This window comes from Podarcis pityusensis, assembly GCF_964106645.2.
Source record: "Podarcis pityusensis genome assembly, chromosome: 4".
In the NCBI taxonomy this organism is placed as follows: Eukaryota; Metazoa; Chordata; class Lepidosauria; order Squamata; family Lacertidae; genus Podarcis; species Podarcis pityusensis.
Genome location: NC_138027.1, coordinates 3818670 through 3826924, shown reverse-complemented (window position 1 = coordinate 3826924; position 8255 = coordinate 3818670). Strand labels below are relative to the sequence as shown.

General features: G+C 50.1%; 1 long non-coding RNA gene across 1 annotated transcript; it reads right to left on the bottom strand.

The window, feature by feature from the left end:
- Window positions 1-3883: 3883 nt before the first annotated feature.
- Window positions 3884-5232, bottom strand: LOC308475695. The gene is made up of 2 exons (XR_013985369.1): window positions 4592-5232; window positions 3884-4294 (listed from the first exon to the last, which is right to left on the bottom strand). It is a non-coding gene; the product is annotated as an uncharacterized lncRNA (long non-coding RNA).
- Between the last annotated feature and the right edge of the window lie 3023 nt (window positions 5233-8255).

Below are 8255 nucleotides of genomic sequence, written 5' to 3'. Positions count from 1 at the left end.
GGATACGTGAACGTAAGCCAGGAGGGTCCTTCTCTCCGGCAGACGGACAACCCCTTCCCCAAAGCCCCTCCCTCCCCCACCTCCCCATGGGGGTCCCTCCCCAGAACGGCCTCTGCTGTCCAGTGCTTGGACACCTGAAGGGCGTGGAGGCCTCTCAGGGCAGCTGCCTGGCAGCTCTGCATCACCTGGAGCAAGAGATCTTGCTCCGGCTCCAGCAAAAGTCAAGCTGTCACCTCACTACTAACCCAAAATGGTCACCTGCCAGTCTGTGGCTCCCCCCCCCCCCGGTCCTTGTCACCATGACAACCATGACAACCCCCCCACCTGGATCCACCTATTGGAAGATGATCTATAATGAAATGAAAAAAATGTTTAAGATAACCTTTGTTAAAAGACCAGAAGCGTTTTTATTAGCTCAAAGATGGAAAGGCGATGAAATACCAGCAAAAGAACACTGGCAAGAAAAGTTGGTGGAATACGCTGAAATGGCGAAGCTGAGAGACTTAAAGATAAGGACAATACTGACTTTTTAAAAGATGGGGAACCTTTTAAGATGTATATAGAGAAACAATGCATAGAAATGAACTCACTGGCAGGATTTGAGTAATACAATTACAGTGGACAAATACAAACAGAAAATTCAATTATGAGGTAAAAATGAGAAGGAAGAGACAAATGTTACAACCTTCATTTTAATATATAAGGAATACAAAATTATAAGTAAAAGAAACAGAGGTGTTCTAAACCAGGAAGGGAAGTTGGGGGAAGTCGCATGGGGGCGGGGTGTTAATTAAAATTGTAAAATGTAATTTGAATGTTTGATTATGTTAAAATTTCTTTAAGTAAGTTATATTTTTAAAGAAAGAAAGGCAATGGCTCCTCTTACTTAAGGGCCCCACAGACCTCATGGGACACCAGAGCAGATTCCCTTGTTGCTTTCTTGAGTCAACCAGCAATGGGGGTTGCATTTCCTTATTTACAGGAGGGCTGTTGCTAAAGCACATGACATGCTCTTCACACTTAGTTATCTATTAGGAGCACAGGCACAAATTAGTGTGTGTGTGTGTGTGTGTATTTGCAAACTACCCCAGTCTCTTGAGGTTTGAGATTCCAGGGGTCCCAGGCGCTTCCCCATCTTCGGTTTCCTTGGAACGAAAGTCAGCGGAGACTGTGGCGTCTTTATGGTATCTAGTTTTATTTACTCACATACACAACCGGAGTGTAGGACGGAGGAGCTCACAGCATCAACACCCAAATAGATCTTGCTTCTCTATCAGTGGCAGCTTTGGCTCCAGCACAGAGCAAGCTGGTTTCGGGGTTTCCCACAACTCTCTCTGGGTCTTGCTTTCCTACCTAGCAGCCAGGTGAGATGGGAGGGGGGAGGACAGCCCCCCCATTAGCTGCAGCTCTTGCAACCCAGCTCCTTCGTTGGGAATGCTGAGGAGGACACTCTATGGCCAGCGAAGGCCCTTGTCTTGCCAAGAAACCTGCCTGTGGGAATCGTGCATCCATAATGCTATGGAAAGGGTGAATGTCTTCTAGAATTCTCTGGTGTCACCAGAAGAGGAAGCCGTTCTTTTCAGTTAGGTCTGTTCTCAACTGCAGAGGATGAGTAGCCTTGGGAGTCTCTTGGGGAGATGGAAGTGATGAAAGGACTGAATCCATGGGGGAAAGCTACTTGCTCTGAGATGGGGGGACCTTCGGGCAAAGGCCAGCAGAGAAGAGATGCTGTTGGCTGCTAGTTTCTGTTCCTCCCCACTTTCCCAAAGGGCGTAACATTGGAGGTCCTGTGGGAGGAAAGAGCGTCTCGGAGTCAGGGGCCAATCTGGGCCAAAGCGGCCCCCACTGCCCCCACCACGGAGTCCCTGGCACTCCTGGACCATGAGGGATGCCAGCTTTGGTCTTGGACCAAATTGGGGGCCAAACTGTCAGTATTTCATTCTCCCATTGCTAGTGTAACATGACATCCATGTTTACACCTTCTGTACTGTCTGTGTAAGAATGGAAGTCAGTCTGTAAATCACTTCCATCCTTTGTTCTCTTTTCTCTGACCGAGGAGGAGACGGCTGTGGAAGACAGCTCACGCCATGTGTGGTAAACGGGTCCCCAACCATTTGCCCCTCCCTCACCTGTCTTTGCTCTCCGGCCAGACCAGGTGTCAGGAGCAGGGCGAGCAGACCCTTTACTTTTTCAGAATCAGGACAAAACAGAACTGGTAAGGCTGCCACCACTCCCCCATCCCAGGGTTACTTGAAGCCACAGCCCAAGATAGGATAGTTCAGAGTCCTTCAGTGATCCGCATTCAGAAGTCTTAGAAAATCTTCATCACAAAAGAATAAAGGACGGCTGCCAGGTGGAACGTTAGCAGCAGCCGAGCGGATTTGCGGATTGCAGAAGGCGCCTTTCCAGCCATTCTCAAGATCTTTTATTCCCAATTTGCACGTGGAACCAGAACCCCCAGGTCCAATCACAATCCTTGGCTACATTCAAATTCTCCAATGACCAGCTTGTGGGCTAATAATTTTAACTTGTGACAGCTGGGCCAATTAAGGCTCCAGAGCCTAGATCAAAGGTGTTTCCTCCCTTCCGTTGAGCTTATGCAGATGCACCTCCTTTGGGCAATTAAAAGATAGATAACATCACCGCTTGAATGTGCATAACTTCCATCACAGGTGTCAAGCCTTCACATTACCCAGAGAATTCCTTTCCCATAATAAACCTTTCACACCCTTGGAGCCTGCTGGTCTGCGGCTTAAAGCAACACGACCTAATTCCCCTAATTCTTGTGGCTTCCTGATTTCCCACAAGGCCTTATTCTCTGCTTGACCAAGGAACAGCTTCTTGAAATGTACTAACTTCACTACACCATGTTTCTTTGTTATTTTCTGCTGTAAATAAAGCTTGATGTCACATTCCAACACAGTTTGCAGCACATCTCCAAAGGGAAGGACATGGGGACAGGTGAGTCCCTCCCTGAGCACCTGGCAAGGCTATTCCAAGAGTTTTCTCCTGGATTCCAAGTCCTACTACAGGGGAGGAGGGACACCCCAGGCCTTGGGGGCTAATCCTGGCCTCCTTTAACCAGAATGTGGCTCCCCAGGCTAAGAAGATGGTCAATCTCCGGTTCCACTCCAGCCTTTTAAAATTTAAATATCAAAACAGATCCCATCTCTCAGAGCATGTAAATCACAGGAGTGGAAAGACCTCTGTGCCACTTACAGAAATAGGACTATACTTCCTTCTTCCACCTTTAAAGTATATGTAAGGAAAGCCACTTCTGAGCTGGAGAGGAGGTGGGGCTGCGGGCCCACCCCCTCCCCACGCACGCGGGGCTGGCTCACAGCCCCGCGAGAGCAGGGGAATCCTCGGGCGCGTCACCGACCCGGCCAGCCAATCGGCGGGCTGGGGAGGTGTGGCCTAGCACACTTAAGGCTGGCGCACCCGGAGATTTTCCTCTCTGCCCCGTTCCAGCTGCTGCGGTTTGGATCGTTCTGCGAAGCTGCCGTTTGCCGTTTTATCCTTGCTGCTTTTGCTCCAGTTTTCGCACTGCTTCTCCGCTCGCTTCTTAGTCGGTCTATCTTTTCACCCGCGACCCGTGCGTAGCCCTCCGAGCCCACCGGGCGCGCCAGGCCATCCGTGCACTGCCGCCTTGCCGAAGAAGCCGCTGCCGGACGCCTTTGAAAGAGCTGAAATCACGAGCAGGGTTCTGGCTGGGCTTGGGTTGCTTCGGGTCACTTTCATTTGGATCTCCTTCGGATCGCTAGCGAGCTCTCTTTTTGCCTCCGCGAGCTCTCTTTTTCGGCTCCGACCGGCAGATCGCGGCCACCAGCCAATGGGCTCCTGGCCTCATGGCGACCAGGCTCTTGCCAGATATCCCCCCCCCCCCCGTGTTCAGAGCTGAAATCGCTGGGAGGTTTTGATTTTTAGGGTTGTTTTCGCTGCTTTTTCCCTGTTGTCGCTGGCGGAAGCGTATTCAGAGCGTGCAACGACATCGGCGTGGAAACGGCACTCGAGGTGCTTTATCTCGGCATCACCTTACCTTCCCCGGGCGCCTGCCTGCCGCTTCCTGGGCGGCTAAGCACCCTCCGTCTGAGGTGGTAACGTATTCGGGAGCACTGCTCGGGGGCTGGATTTGTTTCGGGCGGCCCAATTGGGTTAATTGTTTAACGGGCTGCGGGACTGTCCCCCTTTCTTGTAAACTGGTTTAATTTTTATTAAGCGGCGCGTACGGGTGTTCTTCGGTTATTGAGGGAATTCCCTCTCCCGGTTGCCTAGGTTACACGGCACAGCGTCGCTCGCTGTAGGCCCACGTGGGTGCCCCACGTGTGTTAGGGGGTTGATCAAGGCGGCCATTTAAAGTGTGGCAATTCCCCGCCTCAGGTTTGTCTTGCGCAGCGTTCTTGGGGCTTTGGGGCTAAATTCCCTCACGAAAAGCCGAACGGAGGAAAAAAGGGGCAGCGGCGCGGTAGGGCTACCGCTGACCGATTCGAGCTGTTATATTAATTTTTCGCTTGCCGGGGTGGCACGACGCAGCGTCGCCATTCTGAGTAAACCACGTGGCTCCTCAGCATCGCCATTGTAGGCAAACCACGTGGCTCCTCGGCTACGGGGATTATCGGCACCATCTTGGGAGAGGCTAATAGACTCCACCCCTAGCTTATCGGCTTCAATTTCTCATTGCGCTTTAATTATAAGAACATAAGGACAAGGGCGGAGTTTCAGCATAAGGCATTTGATTTAATTAGGTTCTGGCAAGCGCAATTTTTTGGTTCAACTGCTGTCCGGGGGGGGGGGTGCTTGCTTGCCACACGGCTGCTCAGGGGGGTTGTTATAAGGGCGCTTTCTCTGTGGAGTTACAAAAGTGCTAGGAATTTAGTCGTGATCAGGAGGGATTTAATTGATTTTTTGTGGCTGAGGGTTAGGTTTTTCTGCGGTCAATTCCTTACTTTAATTGGTTCTCATGCAAAGGGAGTTAATTTAAAGCTAAGGTTTCCTACAGTCAAGTTGTGAATTTAACTGGTGTGACCCAGAGTAAGTTAATTTAAATCAATTGAGTTAAAGTGCTAGGTGCCGTGAATTCCAATTTAGCAATTACGGTTGGCTTCTAGGGCTTTTTGCGTGCCAAATTTGGGCAGTTGGTATTGGACTTGCCTTCCTAAAATAATTGGTTAGCTGTGTGGTTAACTCCGAACTCAACTTCACGCTTCAAGCCAAAAGACAAACCTTCCCCATCCCCGGGCAAAACCCTTGGCCTTTCATCGGTAGAACCGCCACCACACTGGTGGCGTTTACCTTATAATAATAATAATAAATTTCGTGACAGCAGTCACGAAATTAAAAGACGCCTGCTCCTTGGGAGAAAGGCGATGGCAAACCTAGACAGCGTCTTAAAAAGCAGAGACATCACCTTGCCAACAAAGGTCCGTATAGTTAAAGCCATGGTTTTCCCAGTAGTGATGTATGGAAGTGAGAGCTGGACCATAAAGAAGGCTGATCGCCGAAGAATTGATGCTTTTGAATTATGGTGCTGGAGGAGACTCTTGAGAGTCCCATGGACTGTAAGAAGATCAAACCTCTCCATTCTTAAGGAAATCAGCCCTGAGTGCTCACTGTGTTACCGGAAAAATCCGAGGGCTCCCTTGGACAAAAACAAAGACACCAACCAGGATAACGTGGAGCAAAACAGCAGCCTGTAGGCTTGGCCTTTACTGAACTGTTGCAACAGGGTGTTCCCCTCACTTGCAAGAGAGAGGAAAGACCCAGAAAGATGGTGTGCAAGACCTTATAAAAACTTTTGAAATTCCCATCCTCTAGGTCAAGCCCACCCCCAGAAACATCATGCCTACATTACAGAAAGGAGGGGTTGACATCATGCATACATTACAGAAAGGAGGGGTTGAGGGAGGAGTTGTGGTGGTAACCTGAGTGTCCTGTCACCTGGCTGGTTCCTCCTTTCCCCCTCCCCATGAGTCACTTCCAGGAGACAAAGGGGAGTTGGCAGTTTCCTGCCCCCAGAGGGAAGATCTGATCATTGTCCTTTGTTTCAGTCCATGCTGAATCCACTCCCATATGCAAGTTCTTTGTGATCTTGATGGGCTTCTGTCTAGGACCATCAGGGTTGGCATAGCAACTGGGCAGGGCTCCTGTGGATGTGCTGGGATGGTGAAGGGATTATGGCTGACCAGAACCAAGCCACGCCCCTTTGATAGTCCTTGTCATATGGAGTAAAATAAAAATGGAACAGTGCAAATCCGATGTATGGTTGATTTTTCTATGAATTTATAACAGAAGTGTGGCATATGTAGTGTGTGAAGTTTGTACAAACTGAATGATTGGGGTGGGGGGTTCCTGCTACAACTGGAAGGACAGATCCTGAAGCTGAGGCTCCAATACTTTGGCCACCTCATTAGAAGGGAAGACTCCCTGGAAAAGACCCTGATGTTGGGAAAGATGGAGGGCACAAGGAGAAGGGGACGACAGAGGACGAGATGGTGGGACAGTGTTCTCGAAGCTACAAACATGAGTCTGACCAAACTGCGGGAGGCAGTGGAAGACAGGAGTGCCTGGCGTGCTCTGGTCCATGGGGTCACGAAGAGTCGGACACAACTAAACGACTAAACAACAACAACAACAACTAATAATAATAATAATAATAATAATTTATTTGTACCCCGCCCATCTGGCTGGGTTTCCCCAGCCACTCTAAGCGGCTTCCACAGCAACCAAAAATACAAAAATGTCACACATTAAAAACTTCCCTGAACAGGGCTGCCTTAAGATGTCTTCTGAATGTCAGGTAGTTGTTTATCGCTTTGACATCTGATGGGAGGGCGTTCCACAGGGCGGGGGCCACTACCGAGAAGGCCCTCTGCCTGGTTCCCTGTAGCTTTGCTTCTCCCAGTGAGGGAACCGCCTAAAGGCCCTTGGAGCTGGACCACAATGGGGGTGGAGACGCTCTTTTGGGTATGCTGGGCCGAGGCCGTTTAGGGCTTTAAAGGTCAACACCAACACTTTGAATTGTGCTCGGAAACGTAGTGGGAGCCAATGTAGGTCTTTCTAGACCGGTGTTATACCTCAGCACGGCGCAGGGACTGACTGAGCGGGTGGCGAGATGCTTTCAGCCTCGAACACTTGGCGGGTTCTGAAATGGTCGTGCAGGCCAGATTCACGACCCTGGCGGGCTGGATGAGGACTCCTGGCCTACACTGACTGGCAGCAGCTCCCCAGAGTTTCAGGCAGGGATTTTGTCCAGCCCTGGCAGGAGATGTCAGGGGCTGACCCTGGGACATTCTGCATGCCAGGCAGATACTTAGGGCTCCCCATATTTCCCTGCACTTTCAACGTTATGCTATTAGCAACCATGGAGATTCCACCTGCCTCTTTTGAAAGGAGAACACTCACCTGATCAATAATAATAATAATAATTAATAATAATGATTTATACCCCACCCATCTGGCTGGGTTCCCCAGCCACTCTGGGCGGCTTCCAACAAAATATTAAAATACAATAGTCCATCAAATATTAAAAGCTTCCCTAAACATAATAACAACAACCATCCATTTTCAGTCCATGGAATTAGCAATTGAGCATTTCTGGAAAGGGAAATGACATACTTTTGTGGCGTGCATAAGTGTGCATAAGAAAGTATTACTCATTTATGATGAGAATAGGATTTATTTATTTTGAACCTCGCATGGTTCCTCCTTGGCAGCCAATGCAATGGTTTCAGCAGGGCTAGAACTCAGGACCCGCTGCCTTGAGGGACATCTAAGAGCAGTTGGGCAGGGAAAGGTCTCCCTTGGGAGGTGGTGGACTCTCCTTCCTTGGAGGTTTCTGAGCAGAGATCGGACGGCCATCTGCCATGGATGCTTTAGCTGAGCATTGCTGGGGGTTGGACTAGATGACCCAGGGATCCCCTCCTATCTCTCCACTCCTGAATTCTAGGAGGAGCTTCCTTGCCTCCTGCAAAGCCCTTTTCCCTGCAAGCTCTTCCTCTGGTTTCTGGCCAAGGGAGGGAGATGCTCAGAGTCCAGCCAAGAGCCTCACCCCCCAAAGGATATCTGGGCATTGGCGTAGCCGGGGGGGGCAGCTGCCCCCCTAAATGCATAAAAAAAAATAAGAATCTGAGGTTCTGCCAAGGGAGAGAGGGCTGAGCTGGGTGGACTCGGCTTGGCAAGGGTTAAAGGGAAGTGAGCTGCCTTCCTAGAGAGGCCAGGAAGCAAGGGGGGGCAGGTCCTCCCGAGCCAAGGCCCCT